The sequence below is a fragment of the Danio rerio genome, chromosome 22 (assembly GCF_049306965.1).
Source record: "Danio rerio strain Tuebingen ecotype United States chromosome 22, GRCz12tu, whole genome shotgun sequence".
Taxonomy (NCBI): Eukaryota; Metazoa; Chordata; class Actinopteri; order Cypriniformes; family Danionidae; genus Danio; species Danio rerio.
In genome coordinates, this window is record NC_133197.1 from 37,895,228 (window position 1) to 37,915,868 (window position 20,641).

Sequence of the window (20,641 nt, forward strand, 5' to 3'; positions counted from 1 at the left end):
GCTGCAACCCCTCACTAGGATACACCCATACACGCTCATACACTACGGACAATTACGCAATTCACTTTATACCGCATGTCTTTGGACTTGTGGGGGAAATTGGAGCACCTGAGGGAAACCCACGCAAACATGGGGAGAACATGCAAACTCCACACAGAAACGTAACCGGACTCAGCCGGGGCTCGAACCAGCTGTGAGGTGATCGTGCTACCCATTGCGCCATGATAAGTAAGGATGGAGTAATTAAAAATTTTGGGGCAAAATAGGAGACTTCCAAGCAATTCCGTGCAATATTTTTATTCCCCTGCATGCCTGATCACAGTAAAGACAGGATTAGCACACTTGTTCTTAAAAAGACTGTTTGAGGTGTCAACTGCTTAACTAGAATGGAATCCACCTCTTTTTTTAAATATCAACACGCACAGCACGCTTTGATCAGTCTCTACTGCTGGACATTGAGTAATATTCTTCCTGAAAGTTCAAAGAGATTCCACGGGATGTCCAGGCATGTGTACACTGCTTATCATTTACTTTCAGAACAGGTCAGACAAGGGAAGAGCGGTGTGAAGTGGACATGGTGAGTGTGTCCATACCTTCCTGTTCACCCCTAGCCCTCCGCCGTTGGCCTGTGTGAGGCAGCGGTGTGCAGAATCAAACAGGAGTCCTCCCTCAGGGACCCACCCCACCCATCTACGAGGGGGTTTTGCTTGAGTGAAGCATTATAATGGCTCAAGGAAACAGTGCTTCTCTAAAAAACTTTCAGAGCTGTCAAACGGTGAAGATTAATGCCTGAGCAGGATCCCTCTTGGGGAATTAACTCTCCATTCCCCCTCTTTCTCTTCCAATGCTCCCACACTCCATGTACAAGTACATCTCTCTGTCTCTCTCGCATTCGCCGTTTATTTCGTTTTCTAAACATATGCATGTTAAAACATTTAATCCGACTTCAAAAGGTGCCACTCAATAGGCGCATCTGACAGCCAGGCTCAGATCAGCTGAAGTGGGACTCAACGTGTCCTCAATCTGTTCTTGGGGGGGAAAACTCAGCGAGGAGCTCTGATTCTCGATTGATCCGTGGCCATCGAACGCTTTTAAGAAGAGCAATCTCCTCGCTGACAGCGGAAGATCACACAAAAGAGGCTTTCTCACTGTACTTATTTACTAGCTTGACAGTTCGATCTTAGATGGCCACAGAGAGGGTCACCCTAGGGTTGCCGGAGATGAAGAAAAAGGAAGTTCATGTTACCAAAGCGCCGTTTCTTGGGATAAAGATTTCACAGACAACACAAGTCCCTCATTTAACCCAATTTAAGGAAAGCTCTGATGGATACTGATTGATTTTTTTTTTTTTTTTGAGAGCTGTTGAGAATGTGTGGACTGTCTTCGTTCGTCTTGTCAGAGTTTGGTTGAAATTCCTTTGGGTTTGGGCTTTATTCGGTAATGGAATGAAATTTCTCCACTGGGGATGGACATTGGAATAGTTAAAGAAGCATATTCACAGTGGCTAAAGACAGAACCATGGGAGACTTCATATTCATTCATACATTTTTCTTTGGCGTAGTCTCTTTTTTAGAGGTCACCACTGTGGAATGAACCACCAACTATTCCAGCATAGGCCCCGTTTACACTAGTGCGTTTTAGTTTGAAAACGCATAAGTTTTGCTACGGTTACGCCATCCGTCCACACTACGCCGGAGTTCTCGAGCGCCGAAAACGGAGCGTTTTGAAAACGCTGGAGAGGCCGTTTTCATTCTGAAACGCTGCTGCTCCATCTCAGTGTGGATGGGGAAAGACGGAGACATCTGAAAACGGAGGCGGGGCTGCAAACGTTCGCCTCTCTGATTGGGGCTTTTCCTCAATATTAAGTAGCCTAACACACACAGTTCAGTCTCGCATCCTCTTCTTGTAAGTTAAGACTTCGCAAGTTTGATCAAGGCTGCAGTCTCCCCCTTCTCAGTTTGATATGGAAAACACACCGAGGACACGGGTAAATCTTCAAAGGGAACAGTGTACTTTATAACTTCATTTACATCACCTTGGCTACGTTGTTTCACTTTCTCAACAATAAAATGTAAACATGATTTAAGGAACTGCCGATTTTAATTTTAATATTAGCAACTTAGACAGCAGAAATGTTGAGGCGCCGTGCTGCATATATGAGCGTCATCTTCACTGTGTGGATATTTATAACAAAACGGAGCCGATAACAACTGCCTCCTTTCAATTTCAGTGAAAATACGAAACGCACCCTCTCTTTTGCTAAATATCAGTTTTAATAATCGATAATTATAAAAGTATAACATACAATAAGTTTATACATTGTAGGAAATAAAGGCAAGCGATCAGTCAATGTACCTGGATTAATCATTAACTTCTCTTTGCGTTTAACCAAAACATGTTACCTGTGAACAAGTAATAGATTCCAATGACCAAAGTAAGGGAATAAGGCCTATGTCGTTAGATAAAGACAACAACATGAATGGAATATCACGTTTAGCAAATATAGTGAGATTAGATCCAGCGGGAGATGCTTGATGAGCAGTCCGACAAGCAGAGCTCTCATCTGGGTAGAAATGCTGGAGCGCTTGCCCGAGAGTGTGTGTGTGGTCACGTGATGTGCGTTTTCAGCGTTTTGGTGTGGACGGAGAGCAGTTCAGAAACGCTGGGTAAAACGCGAGTGTGGACGCGGATCGTTTTCATTCTACAACGCCGTTTTAAGACTAAAACGTACTAGTGTAAACGGGGCCATAGATTTTAAGCAGCGGATTATTCAATTAAATTCAATTCACCTTCATTTGTATAGCGCTTTTACAATGTAGATTGTGTCAATTGGCTATCTATAATCCATGATCAGACCTCCTGCACAGCAGTCTCACGGCATTCTGACACTCGTTGACACTGGAATACCCTGTCAGAATGGTCTAGTGGCTGGAAATGAGCTTTTTACCGTGTCTGCTATGATGTTAATGTTGTTTTTTGGTGTGTTTACATTAATAAATATAGCCACTGTGTAAATGCGCAGTATAGTTACGATCTTATTGCCACATTATATCATTATGAAAACATAATATATGCCTTCAGTGATTTCCTGAAGATCAAAACCAAACAATAACACAACTGAAACAACTACAGCAGTCGCGATCGTCCGATCTCATATGAAGCAGGAGATCTCGATGACATTTGTGCAGGTGCTGTAGCGCTGTCCCATTTCTTAGAGGTAAATTTTAAAGCCCTTCCCATTCACACTCAGTTTTAAGAGCCAAGGGAAGGGGTTAGGGTACAAAAACAGAATTGGAATTCTCGCTGCAATAGTTAGTTCGATACGAACAAACTGAATAAACAAAGAGCACTGGTCGCTCACTTACCAAATCTGTAGAGACAGGACAATCACCAGCAACTAGAGCCGCGTCTTTATGAAGAGAAGACTACAAGCGAATCCGAATCTCAGCGTTTGCAGATGAGAACAGCTCTCAGTGAAACAATAATCCTCCTTAGACACGTAAGTTATTGTTGTCGAGCGTCGCGTACACTGTTAATCCACACCTGACTCCAGCTGAGCTCTCACAGAGAGAAAATGAAAACAAAACTTAACTGAAGCAAACTATAAAAGCAACACTGCACGCTTGTTTTGCCAATACAATGTGGCGTCTCTGTCGTCTAAACACTGTGACTAATGAATATTAATGAAGTTGCACAATAGAGCGCGCTGATTGGTTTGAACCAAGCCTTACTCATGCATTAATGCAGCACACTGTAAGACGTAATAAGACACACTCTGGCACAGACGTCCAGTCTGCACGCTGGAATACATGCTATTATGTCATGACCGTGACGCAGCTTCAAAAATTTGTTTCAAACCGGAAGTACGAACTTGCTTGAAATAACGCAAACACAACCAATTTACACTTTTTAGTGAAATATAGGTGTCCTAATAGTGTTTTTAGCAGTGTGGGACACATATACGACTGTCAACAGCTTTTGGTGTTTCGTGACCCTTTAAAGGGCCAGTGCAAAAAAAAAAAAAAACAGCAACAACCTTTTCCCAGCTATAATACAGACACTTCAAACAGCTATAATAAATACTCCGATGGGTGTTTTGAGCTGAAACTTTACAGACACATTCTGGGGACACAAAATACTTATATTAAACATGAAAAAAGGGGTAACGTATGTGCCCCTTTAAGTAGACAAACAGTATGTACTGTCATCATGGCAAAGAAATGAGTTATTAGAAATGAACATATTTTTTAATATGTTAAACGTATACAGAACTTTAGGAAAATGTTGTTTTAAGTAATAAAAAATTCATCAGGGGGGGCTAGCAATTATGACTTTGACTGTACATGTGTCCTGCAGACTTTTTTCTTTTCTTTTCCTTTTTTTTTTTTTTTTGCGAGATCCAACGATCACATAATGACCGGGGTCTGTTTAGCGTGCCCATGTAATCAGCATCAAAAATAGCTCAATCAAAGCGTGAAGCATCTCTTTTTTGTAGCTGGCATCCGACGAAACCTTTTCAACATGATCTCTTCCCCTCCACCTCCTCGCTCTAAAAACAAAATGGGTGGCATTCCTCGCCCGCCACAAGCACATATGGTCAGCTTTCCTCGTTTTCTCCGTAATCGAAGTCAGTAGAGCAGCAGTCTGAAGCGATTACTCCAGCTCGGCTTCTCTCGGTGGGTTTGGTCTTGAGGTTAAGCAGGGTTTTTTTCGCTGATGTGACCCCCAGTGACACGGCTTCTGTCTGAATGGGCTCTTGGGGTCAAGCTGAGCCTTGTGATTGCAGGATCTTTAAGGGGCCAGAAGGGTCAAGTCCATTTCCAAGAGGGTCAGTGTTTCTTCTGCAGGTGGACAAAAATAATGATGTGTCATTTTTTTTTTGGTTACAGGACACAACACTTAACCACTAATGTGCAGTAGCACATCTTGGAGGTTGTTTCAGCAGTCTTAAAGGGGTGGCTCACTACAATATCATATGTTAAACTTTAGTTGATGTGTAATGTAGCTTTGTTCAATGCAAATGGGAGACATTGTCTTTTACAAAGCAAAGCCTACAGCGAACAAAGTTTGGGGACTACAAAAAGAAATACACACTGACTAGTGAGATCACAAACACTTCCGGTTCCCACATTCCACATGCGCATACACCCTGCGCAGTGAAGGGGTCTGGCCAGAGGTGCGGTAATGTTAAAACAGAGAAAGCTAAAATGTCATCCAAACGCTGCTATTTCCACAGAGCTTCTTCTGTTTCTGTATTTGGGCTTTCAAAGGACACAACACAAAGAGAGAAGTGCTTACCCTACTGAAAAAAAACAGCTTAAACCTGCCTAGGCTGGTTGGCTGGTTTTAGCTGGTCGACCAGGCTGGTTTTAGAGGGGTTTTGGCCACTTCCAGGCTGGTTTCCAGCCATTTGTCTTAGCTGGTCAGGCTGGGAGATGACCAGCTAAAACCAGCTTGGCTAGGCTAGTCAGCCTGGTTTTAGCTGGATTTAGCTGGTCATTTTCCAGCCAGACCAGCTAAAACCAGGCTGGAAATGGCTGGAAGTCAGCCTGGAAATGGCCAAAACCCCTCTAAAACCAGCCTGGTCGACCAGCTAAAACCAGCCAATCAGCCTAGGCTGGTTTAAGCTGGAGTTTTCAGCAGGGTACAGTTTATTTATGTTTCAGAGAATTATAAAATATATATATATAGCTAGCATTTGACAAAGGACAGCTTTCAGAATCTCTCCCAGTTCAGTGCTGGATTCTGCTAAAAACTCCTCCAACTGACAAATCTGTGGATTGTGAGCCACAACCTGTAAGTATTTTTATTTGTTAAAACTGATCAACTACATGCACAGTGTCTAGCGTTAACGGTATGTTGTAGCGAGGACATAAACAAGGATGTAAACAATGGGAAATGCAAAAGCTGATAATATTAGTTAAACACGGCAGTTTGTTCACGTTTTAGGTTGCTGAGAGAATCATTTGCTCCTTTTTTTTCGACTTCTTGGTTTTTTAGTGTTTCACTCTCGCATTTGTTCATTTCTGAAAGGATCGGATGTCAGAAGCACTTAAATAAATCATGCATACGTTATTATTATGAGCTCATGAAGTTCGTTATTTTAAATATAGACGCGCAGCGAACGCACTCGAGAAAGTGAGACCAGTCGAGCTTTAGACAGCCATGTAAAAACTACAGGGCACAGGGTAAATTCTGCTCTTCTTAGCTTTGTGGCTGTTCATCAAGATGACAACAAGGTTTGTTTGAGCTTGGGTAGACCATGACTCTTTATTATGTGTATATGTTATTATGGTGTACTGTCTCGGCTGTGTTTTTAATTATGGCCGTTCCTTGGTTTTCTTTCTCCAGACTTGTTGCACGAGCGAGTAGCTTATCTCTGTAAACCATTAGCATTCAGTTGCACGTCTTGCTCCGCTTTTTGTGTTACGTTAAAATAACGAACTTCATGAGCTCATAATAATAACGTATGCATGATTTGTTTAAGTGCTTCTGACATCCGATCCTTTCAGAAATGAACAAACGCGAGAGTGAAACGCGAAAAAAAGGAGCAAATGATTCTCTCAGCAACCTAAAACGTGAACAAACTGCCTTGTTTAACTAATATTATCAGCTTTTGCATTTCCCATTGTTTACATCCTTGTTTATGTCCTCGCTACAACATACCGTTAACGCTAGACACTGTGCATGTAGTTGATCAGTTTTAACAAATAAAAACACTTACAGGTTGTGGCTCACAAAAAGTGACATGGTACGGTTCACTTTTAGGTACCTTTTGACAGTGGAAGCGGCCATAAAATCGAATCGTACCACTAGGTGGAAACGGGCCATTAGTCAAAACTATTAACCCTCCTGTGATTTATTTACGATTTTCTATTTAAATATTTCCCAAATGATGTTTAACAGAGTCAGGAATTTTTCTCGGTATTTCCTACAATATGTTTTCTTCTGAAGAAAGTCTTATTTGTTTAATTTCGGCTAGAATAAAAGCAGTTTTTATTATATTTAAAACTATTTCAGGGTCAATTATTATTAGTTATATTTGTTTTCAATAGTCTACAGAACAAATCATCGTTATATAATGACTTGCCTAATTACCCTAACCTGCCTAGTTAACCTAATTAACCTAGTTATGCCTTTAAATGTCTCTTTAAGCTGAATACTAGTATATTGCAAAATATCTAGTCCAGTGGTTCTCAAACTTTGGTACGTGGAGGAATTAAATATGTCAAATGTACATGCAACATATTTCAAAATTTATCAAAAATGGTTTCTATATGAATATGATGACAGTTAGCTTATATTTATGAGATCCAAGCAACATTTACAGGTTTTGATGAATAGGATACTATAAGTTAACACTTTAAATTTAATTACAGGAGTTTTTTGTTTGTTTGTTTTTTTACTTTTTAAGAACAGTGGCCTATCATTTTAAACAAACTTTTAAAAGCACAATTTAATTTAAACGTTTTATTTATTTTATTTTATTTTTTTACATATAAGCAATGTAGAGTGTTAATGTTCAAACAATTTATAATGTTTAAATTGGCTGATATTATATATTATTAATGATAGTAGATAATCTGCCATGTTTTTAAACTGCACAGCTGTAGCTGCTTTACTGGGCCTACTATGCAACCAACACAATCTCACGGCAATTCGTAACTTTTTCATTCAGTGGCTAATTCGTATGAATTTGTACGATCTAATTCGTACAATTTAGTATGATTTGCTTATCCTCTAATGACGGTTGGGGTTAGGTGCCACGCCTCCGTTTTAAAATCGTACCATTTCGTACGACTGAAATCGTACGAATTCGTACGAATTAGCCACTAAACTGGCAAAACGTAAAATACTTACGTTTTCTCATGAGATCAGGCTGATGCAACTGTATTTCAATACTGGTCATAATGGTGGTACTTGGAGGGACATTTTTTTCTGAGGTGGTACTTGAAAAACGTTTGAGAACCACTGATCTAGGTAAATATTAACTGCTGTCATCATGGCAAAGATAAAATAAAAAAGTTATAAGAAACGAGTTATTAAAACTAATATGTTTAGAAATGTGTTGAAAAAATCTCCCCGTTAAAAAGAAAATGGTGGAAAAAAATATACAGGGGAGCTAATAATTCAGACCTCAACTGTATATTAAAATCAAATATTATGATGTAACTGTCAATGAACACGTGAAGTATTTCTGCCAGTGTTAATGATTATATTCTGCTGTTTGTCTCTCCTGACAGCTCAGGGCGCTAACAAAGGCTGGTTTCCTAATACTTGATTAAATAATAATATCCCTCGCATTCAATTATCCAGAAACCTTAACAGCGGCAGGCATGGAGAGCCTCCAAAACAAGCGCTGCGAGACGACGGGGAAGAGCGTGAACGTTTCCAGTGGCTTCACCGCAGGATCTGAGCTTCATTAGTCCTGCACACACTTAATTGTGTCTGTGCCGTCATGCGCTCTGCTCTTTCTAACCAGCCGCTTCTGTTTCAGCTGGATTGTCTGCCACCAAACGCGGGATTCAAATTTAATTTGACGTAATTCTTTTACTGCTTTTTATTTATTTATTTGATTAAAGTAAAAAAATTATATTTTATCAGTGTACACTGTAAGAAAATCATAAAAAAGGTCAAATGACTGGCAGCTACGACTGCCAAACAAAAACCATAAAATTACGGTAAAATTTCAGTGTTTTATTGTAAACATTTTAATGAAAATATCTGTAGATTTAATATGTTTTGCACTTTATTTCAACAAAGAAACTAAACCGTATTTTTTTGTTTTTTGTTTGGCAGCCATAGCTACCAGTAATTTGACCTTTTTTTAAACGATTTCTTTTGTTTGTTTTACAGAGCAGGTAATTACAATTTATTACTTTAATTTTAAGTAATTTTAAATATACTTTAAAAACAAAAAAATAAGACAAAACACTGTGTAAATAAAACAGCTATTTTATTGTATAAAACAGGAAAATTGCTGTAATTTGTCATTAACTATACAGTACATAATATACCAGTTAAGCTGTTAATTTACAGATATTGTTTGTAATTTTTACGGACTTTTGAATATAATTTAACATAACAGAAAAAATACTGTCTAAATAATACTGTAATTTCCCTTTATAAAAAACAAAAACAAAAATGTCTGTAATTTGTTTTTTTTATGATAAAGTACCTAAAAAGAAAGTCAAACTGTTAATTTAGAGAGATTGTTTGTCATTTTACTACGTTTTGAATATAATTTGACAATAAATGACAGAAAATATTGTAAGAAATTTAGACATATTCTGTGAAATTAGGATTTTTTTTACAGTGTACTCAAGAAGAAAAAAAAATTAGAATCTATGTTATTTATCTATGTGCTATTTATAATAAACCAATTTAAAATACTTAGCTCGGGTATCCAAAATACTGTGTATTTAAGTGTAAATAACTTTTGTACAGTAGAAAAAAAAACAAAGTGATGCATATGTGCGGGGGTCTGGTGCAATGCTTGCCCTTTAAATCTTAAAGTCGATAATGTCACGGACCCAGTTTAGCAATGTCACAGAATTAGTTTATATATGCAAATACAAATACTCTATTCTTGACTCATAAGCATGTGTATAATGTAATGTATGTAAAATGTAATGTTCTTAATAATCATACTTTCATGCTTTGTTACTGATAAATTTTGCATGACTAAATTAAGTATCCCATTATTTATGAATAATGTGTATTTAAGAGTAGTCTGTTTTTTTCAAGACCATTCAGAATGAGTTAGTAAATGATTTAAGCCCACTATAGTTGCCAAAGTTCATAGTTGCCATTTTCTTTTTATATGTAATTTTCTACAAGATGTTTAATTTCTCAATGACATGCAGACAAACAACCAAATAAAAGATATAAAGAATAAAAACAAGAAATTGATTTACTTCCTGGGCAGTGCAGTAATGCAGTGGGTAGCACCTCACAGCAAGAAGGTCACTTAAGTTGTTGATATTGGTGCATTGGTGACCATGTGAAATATTTCACTGTCAGTTTGAAACATTTAATGCATCATTTAAAAAGATCCTCAAACTATGCCAAAATAGCGTAGGTCTACTTCTGCTTCTCTCTGTAAAAGTATGCGACCTAGCGTCATTTCCTCAAGAGCGTCTAGACGTCCTCACAGCATCAGGTAAAGGTGTGAACTTTACTGTCCTGTTGTCGTTTCCAGCCATTAGCTGTCAGTTTTCACTCTTTCCGCCTCAGGACGAGCAGCGGCTGCATTTGTCCTCAACACTGAATCTCCACTTAAAAGCTTTACTGCAGATCAAAGACTTCCTGACAGCTGAGACAGGTTTCTCTTCTTTTAAGGCTGTTATCTCCTGTATTCAGATGTGTTTTGGTCAGTCTGATTACAAAGTAGATAATGGAGACACGTTATTGTTTACATGCAGTCAGTGGTGTAAAGTCACAAATTACAAAGACCTGAGGCCTCGTTTACACTAGTGCGTTTTAGTTTTAAAACGGCGTTTTAGAATGAAAACGATCCGCGTCCACACTCGCGTTTTACCCAGCGTTTCTGAGCTGCTCTCCGTCCAGACCAAAACGCTGAAAACGCACATCACGTGACCACACACACACACTCTCGGGCAAGCGCTGCAGCCCATCTACCCAGATGAGAGCTCTGCTAGTCGGACTTCTCATCAAGCATCTCCCGCTGGATCTAATCTCACTATATTTATGAAACTTGATATTTCATTCATCTTGTTGTCTTTATCTAACGACATATTCCCTGACTTTGGTCATTGGAATCTCTTACTTGTTCTCAGGTAACGTGTTTTGGCTGAGCGCAAAGATAAGTTAATAATTAATGTAAGCACGTAGCCTATTCTGTATATTGACTGATCTCTTGCCTTTATTTCCTATAATGTATAAACTTATTGTATGTTATACTTTTATAATGGCCATTATCGATTATTAAAACTGATATTCAGCAAAAGAGAGGGGATGTTTCATATTTTCACTGAAATTGAAAGGAGACAGTTGTAATCGGCTGCGTTTTGTTATAAATATCCACACAGTGAAGATGATGCTCATATATGCAGCACGATGCCTCAACATTTCTGCTTTCTGTTAAGTTGCTAATAATAAAATGAAAATAGGCAGTTCCTTAAATCATGCTTACATTTTACTGTTGAAAGTGAAACAACGTAGCCAGGATGATGTGAATGACGTTATAAAGTACACTGTTCGCTTAGAAGATTTACCCGTGTCCTCGGTATAGTCTGTTTTCCATATCAAACTGAGAAGAAGAGACTGCAGCCTTCATCAAACTTGCAAGGTCTGAACTTACAAGGAGAGGATGCAGGACTGAACTGTGTGTTAGGCTACTTAATATTGAGGAAAAGCCCCAATCAGAGAGGAGAATGTCTGCAGCCCCGCCTCCGTTTTCAGATGTCTCCGTTTTTCATCATCCACACTGAGACGGAGCAGCAGCGTTTCCCAATGAAAACGGCCTCTCCAGCGTTTTTGAAACGCTCCGTTTTCGGCGCTCGAGAACTCCGGCGTAGTGTGGATGGTTGGCGTAACCGTAGCAAAACTTATGCGTTTTCAAACTAAAACGCATTAGTGTAAACGGGGCCTCAAACTACAGTAATTGAGTATTTTTTCTCAGAAATTGTAATTTACTAAGTAGTTTCATAAATGTGTACTTTTACTTTCCCTTGAGTACATATTTAGTGCTGTATCGGTACTTTTACTCCACTACTTTCCTTTAACATGCAGTCCCTACTTTATTTACTTGTCTATGGGGATTAGAAAAATCAGTCCTGCGATTCCCGTCCAATCAAATCACACATAGAAGGTAAATCGTATCATAACTTGGCAACCATAAATCGTCATATCAAAATGTAAAGTGTGGTATACCACAAGGATCCGTTTTAGGTCCAATATTGTTTATAATTTACATTAATGATATGTGTAAGATATCAGAGTTGTTTGAGTTTATTTTACTTGCAGATAACGCAAGCATTTTTTGTTCTGGGCATAATTTATTAAAACCTATGGCGTTGATATAAAAACAGAAATTAATCAATTAAAATTATGGTTTGACGTAAACACATTACCATTAAATATAAGTAAAACTTAGTTTATGTTATTTGGGAAATTAAGAAGTAGTCATAATATAGATTTACATATTGATAATGAAGTTAAAGAAAGGAGTATATGCAATCACGTTTCTTGGTGTTGTATTGGATCATAAAATTAGTTGGAAATAAATAATGAGATATTAAATTAGTCAAAACTGTAGCAATAGTGTATAAAGCAAGATTTATCCTGGACAGTAAATCAGTGTATATACTATATAACACAGACTATTAAATTAATTAAATTAACAGGCTAAAACTGCTGGATGATTTGATTTTGTGTAAGTCCTCCTTGTGGAGCGACTGTCTGTCTGTGATTCACATTTAAAACCACGAGCCGGACAGCACAAGACAACTCGGAGCTGCTAAAAGACGAGCGAAGGCCTTTTATTGGCGCGTTTCACTGAGACACAGGTAATCTGCTGAGCACAAATGGGCAGATTTACAAGCTCTGCAGTCTTGAAGAGTGGAGATCCCAGAAGAGGCGAGTAAATGAAGGAAGAGTGAGAGGCTGTAAAAGAGCAGTTGGTCTCCATCACATCCTGAGAGGGGGAGAAAAACACCTCTGAGGACCCAAATTCATGATCTGCCCAGTGCTAAGGACACCCGAGGGATGACGATGAGCTCCCTTAAAGGGACAGTTCACCCAAAACTGAAAACTCTGTCATCATTCACTGTCGTTTCACTTGTTTTTTTTTTAAATAATGGCCCATTAGTTAATGTATTTACTAACATTAACTAAGTATGCATCTTGTAAAGCATTTATTAATCATAGGTTAACATTAACTGATGCATTATTAAAATCCAAAGCTTGGTAATGCAATGCACCATGAGTTAATATAAGCTAACATTATTTAACTTAAATAAGATGGTAACACTTTACAATAAGGTTCATTAGTTAATGCATTTACTAACATGAACTAATCATGAACAACACAAGTACAGCATTTATTAATCATAATTGAACATTTACTAACGCATTATTAACATTCAAGTACATGCTTGTTAACATCAGTTAATGCACCATGAGTTAACATGAACTAACAAAGTAATAACATTAACTAACATTAACTAACATGAACAAATACAGTGGTAAATGTATTGTTCATTGTTTGTTCATCTTAGTAAATGCATTAATTAACATTAACTAATGAACCTTATTGTAAAGTGTGACCAATAACATTAACTCACATTAACAAAGATGAATAAATATCGTAATTACATTAAATTAAATTAATGGACCATTATTTTAAAGCGTTACCATTTTTTTAAAATATGTTGAGCACAAATAAAGATGTTTTGACGAATGTTGGAAACCTGTAACCATGAATTTCCATTGTATTTGTTTTACGTACAATGGAAGTCGATGGCTGATTTTTCCGGTTTGAGGTAGTATTTGATACCTTGTATGTACTTTGTGGAAGAAGACTATTATAGACCATTTCAATACGGCAACAACTGTGGTCCATGAACAGTTCCTGCTTGTCTTAAAACTTTTACAGAACTTCAGTCATAACGAATGTTAACACGGCTTTAAAGAAAGTATCAACACGTGAAGCTTTCTGGAAGCTTTGGAAATGAAAGATCTCAAACCAGCAAACATCTTCTGAAACGTAAAAACGTTTGAGAAACGTTTGAGAAAACGTCTGAACATTCTGAAAACGTAGCCTTGTGGATGTTTCTGGAGACCGCGATTTACGTGGCGGGAGGTACGTATGGCTGCATTTCGTTTTTTCAAGCGAACGCTATTGGGTGGTGTGACGGCGCTCCTCTTCACACTCGCTGGCTGACGGCTCACCTCCGGGTGGAGGGCTTTCCCGCCGCAACCAGTTTGTCCGGTTAGCTCGTCGTGTTACGTCGACAGAGCAGAGGCCTGGAGGAGGAGCCGGCCGTGGCGACGACCGAGTTCGAGTCCAGGGAAGAGCGGTTCCAGAAATCAGGTAACTTCAATTCAATTCAGCTTTATTTGTATAGCGCTTTTACAATGTAAATTGTGTCAAAGCAGCTTCACATAAATGGTAGTAACTGGATCAGGGTAGTTCAGTTTTTAGTGTTTAAGTTCAGTTCAGTTTAGCTCAGTTCAGTGTGGTTTGAAATCATTACTGAGAAGACAAAAAGCATAATCCAAAAAATAAAGCGTACGAATTCCTAACAGGGTGAGAATGCAGTCAAATCCGAAAACGGGATCATAACCGGACGAGGGCTTTTTTTTTCCGGTTTTTGTAAGTCGTCACTTGGGTTGAGGGAAGGAGGAGGAGGATGGCTGGGTCGGCCAATTGGCTGGCCGCCCAGTCAATCGTTTAGTTAGTCAGTCAGTCAGTCGGACAGACAGTCGCTCGACAGCGGTCTCCGGCGGTTTTTTACACGAGAAGAGTGCGCGCTGCAATCCAGTACTGAAAAACACCCATACACACTTATTCACACACACACCTCATACATTGTGGCAAATTAGGTCGACCCAACTTTACCTATTCACCTTATTCTCCGCCGACGAGCGGGCGCTGCCATTTGAATCTTTTTGGCTTGAGACTTCCGGTCTCATTCACGTCCATTCATTTTTTGACGTTAAAAACTGCTCGTTACGCTGCTTAATGTTGCAATTTGATATATTTTTTTATTATATTATTCTACTTGGTCTGTATAGTCATGCAAACATTTGTTTGTTGAGCAAGCAGTTTGACCTTTTTTTGCCGTTTATTATTCCTAGTCATTTCTCCCATAGGCGACTGAATCGGAAGTTCTAAGACAATCGCCATAACAGGCGCACTTCCGCATTTTAGAATAAGGTCAATAGCGCATGTGTTTTAACAGTGGGGGAAACCCACACCAATATGGAGAGAACATGCCAACTAAACACAGAAACGCCAACTGACCCACCCAAGACTCAAACCAGTGACCTACTTGCTGTGAGGTGACACTGCTAACCACTGAGCCGCCATTATTATTATTATTATTATTATTATTATATTCCTTTTATAATTGTAATTTAGGAAAAATTATTTTATTCCTTCGTCTGTTTGTTTTAAACAACCAAAACTGAGCAGTTTATTTCTTTAAGTTATGACAAAAATCATAATAAACACTCCACTCTGGATGAGGAAGTGCTACAAAATACCAGCACTTTGCATTTCGCTTGCTAAAAAAAAAAAAAAAGTTGTGTTGCAGAATAATTAGGCCACGGTGATTATTCACAATTAATAGTTCATATTTTTCTAAAAGCATTAAGTGGGAGAGTGTGGAGAGGCAGAAGCACTTCAAACCAGAGGCCTCAAGTGATTAGAGCTATTTCTGCTGCTCTTCAGCTTCACTTCCAAATGAATTATTAGAAAAATCACACCACTTCCAATCAGTCTATTTAAGACATTACCTACAATCCTGACACTCGTTTAACCTCATTTCACAGCTAAAGCTTTTCCGAGGCATTTAAGGGTGTTCCAGACACCTTTAAATGCACTAAACGATAGTAATAATACATGTAACATCATTATAAAAGATTCCATTGCATTTCCAGGTCAAGGTTAAGAGAAAAAAGGCCTCGTTTTGGAAGCCCGTCAGCGTTGGTTTTTCCAATATTGAAGGCATTGTTTTCAGGACAGGCATTGGCAGAGTTTCCAACGACTCTCAACAAGATAAATCACATCGCAATCTACTTACAAGAGGCCACTTTTCATTTCTAGACTCAGCAATATAAGAAAAGTATCTTCAAGCGGCCTCATTGTTTGGAGTTTTGTGTATTTAAAACTCGCCGTGTGTTGTTTGGTTTATAAATAATAGCCTGAATAAATAACTCAATTTAAGGTGCAGAGATTGCCCTCTTAACAGACCCACTTATACATTTGCATGTGAAAAAAATAGCCTGAGATCTACAAACTTCTGAAGAATATCCAGCCTGATCTGAAAAGGAAACGTAGATATTTTGTCAGTTCAGTGGGTAATTTGTACAAGTTCAGTCGTAAGAAAATGTTCGATTTTTCACCAAACCACACCCCTAAACCCCAGTGATGTGCGATGAGGTTTGTGGCTGGTGTGAGGCACTGACTCTTTTAAAGTCAAAAGTCAGATTTACAAACGTATCCACCCGATATATTTGCCAGCTACTGATTGTGTTTCATTGATCCTCCCAGCATTATTTCTTGTTTCTATATTGGGTCAAGGAAGAATGTAAAATGTGTAGCAATTAAATATGCCTCCCAAAATACACCTAGCTGGATGCTCTATAGACAAATTACCAACCTACGTCACACATGACGTCACACAGGTCAGTAGGATGCCAAATTCGAATAGAAACCGTTACTTTTACCGTACACTACACTGCTTTTAATGCCAACCGCAGACGTCTTTGGCTAAAAGGGAGCTGAATTAAGTGAGGAACCCATTAAAAATGCTTGACTTTGCAGTTTTATATATATATAGATTCGATTTTCGATTTAAAAAAGAAAATTAAACAAAATCTATATTTATATTTATAAAAATAAAATAAACATGCATGCAATGATTTAAAACAGTGTACTATGTATGATTATCCCATCTATCTATCTATCTATCTATCTATCTATCTATCTATCTATCTATCTATCTATCTATCTATCTGTCTGTCTGTCTGTCTGTCTGTCTGTCTGTCTGTCTGTCTGTCTGTCTGTCTGTCTGTCTGTCCGTCCGTCCGTCCGTCCGTCCGTCCGTCCGTCCGTCCGTCCGTCCGTCCGGCCGTCCGTCCGTCCGTCCGTCTGTGGCAGAGTTTATATGGTTGTCAACAAATTCAGTGCACTTTACTGAAAATTAAAGTTCTTCAACCTTGCGTCTCCCATGTTTCCCGCTTTTTCCAACATTTCCTGGTGCCATGAAATGCTCAATGGCACTTGAATGCTGTCTATTGTTGCCAGTTACAGCCAGATCGCATTTATGGGCGCAAATTCAATCAGCACAGTGCGCAGGGAGTCTTGGCTCCTAAATTCAATTTCGCTCTCTCGTCCTGAGGATCGGAAGCGGGTGCCATTTTAACCCCTATGAGCGGGCAACTTTCAATTTTGGAGGATTAACGCCACGGGCATCTGATGATCTCAGAGCTGAAGGACGGGACACCCAATGCACCTAACAGACCCTCCCAGTCTAATTGATCCTTTTTTTAAGCTAATTAACTCAGATCCCCTCCACCGATTTCATCCCTTCACATTCCCTGATCATGCCAACAACACAGTCATGCTGGAGACATGGGCTTTTACAGTTGGTCGCCTCATAAGACTGGGCCTATAAACATGTTTATGGATAAAAGTAGCTCCTTATTTACTGGTTTAGTTTAACAGTTCTATATTCAACACTGGATACACTGGAACTAGCTCCTGAGTCTGTGAAATATTAACCCAGCACACACACAACGTCATAAGTTAATATTAGGTTCGTCGCACGCTTTTTCCTCTGTCTCTGCACAAAGCAGATTGATCTGATGATGTGATGCACTAAACATTTTTAGCACACAAGCTATTGTATGCTCCAGAAAACAGCCGGTGCTGATCACAACGGTGCGCGTACCACAGTTTGAGAATCACTGGTCTAATCTGATTCAATCATCTATGCTAAGCTAAGCTGAAAGTGCTTGCACTTGGCCTGAAAATAAGCTGAATGGATTTAAAAAGGGTAAAACTCAACTGTTTAACTGCAGAGTAGTAAAACAAGCCGATTTTTAATCAAACAATCAATCAATAGCATTTCATTCATTCATTCATTCATTAAAACGGGAAAATAATCATGGGTTTAACTCCAAGGTAGTTGTAAAATTAGCCTTTTTCAATCAATTTATCAATCAATCAATCAATCAATCATTCATTCATTCATTCATTCATTCATTAAAAATGGAAAAAATCAAGGGTTTAACTAGTTGTAAAATTTGCCTTTTTTCAATCAATCTTTCATGCATTCATTAAAAAGGGTAATAATAAATGGTTAAGTCTAGCTGGCTAGTTGTAAAATTTGCCTATTTTCAATCACCCAACCAAAGAACCAACCCCAATCAATCAATCAATCAATCAATCAATCAATCAATCAATCAATCAATCAATCAATCAATCAATCAATCAATCAATCAATTATGCATTCATTTAAAAGGGTAAAAATCAAGGGTTTAACTGTAAGATAGTTGTAAAATTAGCATTTGCATTTATTCATTCACTCATTCATTCATTCATTCATTAAAATGGGGAAAATAAAGGGTTTCACTCTAAGGTAGTTGTATAATTAGCCTTTTTCAATCAATCGATCAACCAATCAATCAATCAACCAATCAATCAATCAATCAATCAATCGATCATACATTCATTAAAAATTGGAAAAAATCAAGGGTTTAACTAGTTGTAAAATTAGCCTTATTGGATCAATTAATTAGTTTAATTAGTTTGTTTGTTCGTTCATTCATTAAAAAGGTTAATAATGAATGGTTTAACTCTAGGGTAGTTGTAAAATTAGCCTATTATCAATCAATCAATTAATCATTCAATCAATCAATCAATAATTGGCAATCAATCATTCATTCATTCATTCATTAACGATCAATCATTCATTCATTCATTTAAAAATGGTAAAAAGCACGGGTTTAACTAAGGTAGTTGTAAAATTAGTAACTTTTTTTCAATCAATCAACCATTCAATCATTTCATTCATTTATGCATTCCTTCCTTCCTTCCTTTCTTCCTTCCTTCCTTCTTTCATTCATTCATTCATTCATTTATACATTAGATAAAAGGGTAATAATAAATGGTTTAACTCCAAGGTAGTTGTAATATTAGACTTTTTTTCATGCAACATGCAAACTCCTCACAGAAAGGTCAACTGATCCAGCCGAAGCTCGAACTAGCGACCTTCTTGCTGTGAGGCGACAGCACTACCTACACTGCATCACCTTAGTTGTAAAATTAGCATATTTTAAATCATTCAATCAATCAATCAATCAATCAATCAATCAATCAATCAATCAATCAATCATTCGTTCATTCATTCATTAAACGGGTAATAATCAAAGATTAAACACAATGATAGTTGTAAAATTAGACTATTTTTAATTTATCAATCATTCATTTATTAAGGGTTAAAATCAAGGGTTTGACACTAAGTTAGTGTTAAAATTTGCCCTTTTTAATCAATCAATCAATCAATCAATCAATCAATCATTCATTCATTCATTCATTCATTCATTCATTCATTCATTCATTCATTCATTCATTCATTCATTAAAATGGGTAAAATCCAGGGTTGAACTTTCAAGGGTTCATATATTCAATCAATAAAAAAGTGTTCCTTTAAAACCAAGTGTAAACAGGGCCTTTAGTGTTCTCTTGTTTTCAACATTGCATCTTTGTCTAAAACCCAAACACAGAGAGGATTTCTCACTAACAGTAGACTCAGACAGGAGTCCACCCCCCTTCAATTAGTCAGAACTGAGAGGACAGAAACAGATAAGAAGAAAAGGCAGAAAGACCCTGTCAATAGGGTGTGAAATTCCAACAGAGGCCTCCATCTGGCTAATAGCAGGAGACGCATCGATGCATTTGCCCAGTCTGCCATGTGAGTGTTCCTGCCCCAAGTGAAGCCCGAAGGCTGATCTGTGCCCACTGGTGCCCATCGTGCCATGCAATCAAAAGCGTGACATCCGGAGCCGGACGAGCAACTGGGCCGCAGGGCACTTAGTTAAGAGCCAAGCTGCTTTCTGGGTGACTTGGAGCAGCTTGGTGATTTTAAAGTTAAATTTGAGGTCAGCCCGTGCAATGTGCGAGACTGAAAAACACATGTTGGATCTTAATGAACAGGCGTTATTAAAACGACAGAAAAGCAGTTAAAAGCACTTTCACACAGTGATACTGGTAAATATCCAGAAAATTTACAGAACGACTTTACCGGTAAGTTCAAAAAAGCGCTGTTCACACAGGCAAGGATGTTACGGAAAAAAACAGACACATATTCATTCCAAAATATCGGTAAATTCTACCGTCATTAACTAAAAATTACCTCTAAATGGCGCTTGTATTTGTAAACATTTGACTACATTACAAACTCATTATAAAGTTTCTAGAGAAATGGAATATTAAATGAGAAAAAATTCTGTGAATTTATTTTTATAAATAAATATTTCCCAAATTATGTTTAACAGCGGAATTTTTCACAGTATTTCCTATAATTTTTTTTTCTTTTGGAGAAAGGCTTATTTGTTTTATTTCGGCTTAAAAAAAAGCAGTTTTTAATATTTTGAAACCTATTTTAATATCTGAATATTATTAACGTCTTTAAGCAATTTATATGTTTGATTGTGTGCAGAAGAAACTACAGTTATACAATGACTTGTGTGTGTATATATATATATATATATATATATATATATATATATATATATATATATATATATATATATGTATGTATGTATCGAACACGTCATCATATTTCTCAAAAAACATATTTCTAAAGGTGCTATTGATTTGAAATTTTCACCAGATGTTGATAACGACCAAAAAAATCCATAAATGCAAAAAATAAATACAAAAATC

The 20,641-nt window shown here is 37.7% G+C and overlaps 2 long non-coding RNA genes across 4 annotated transcripts in view; both read right to left on the reverse strand.

Annotated features, from left to right (window-relative positions):
- Positions 1-283: 283 nt before the first annotated feature.
- LOC141380251 (uncharacterized) overlaps positions 284-20,641 on the reverse strand; it is a 495,770-nt gene continuing 475,412 nt past the window's right edge. The window contains exons 2-3 of the long non-coding RNA XR_012397943.1: positions 2,742-3,543; positions 284-1,582 (exon numbers count right to left, since the gene is read on the reverse strand). This is a non-coding gene — a long non-coding RNA (uncharacterized lncRNA). The remainder of the gene's footprint in view (positions 1,583-2,741; positions 3,544-20,641) is intronic.
- Positions 4,231-20,641, reverse strand: part of LOC141380246 (uncharacterized) — a 142,002-nt gene continuing 125,591 nt past the window's right edge. For 2 of the 3 annotated variants that reach the window (XR_012397929.1, XR_012397934.1), the window contains exon 5: positions 4,231-4,841. This is a non-coding gene — a long non-coding RNA (uncharacterized lncRNA). The remainder of the gene's footprint in view (positions 4,842-20,641) is intronic. The other variant, XR_012397931.1, reaches the window with a different exon arrangement.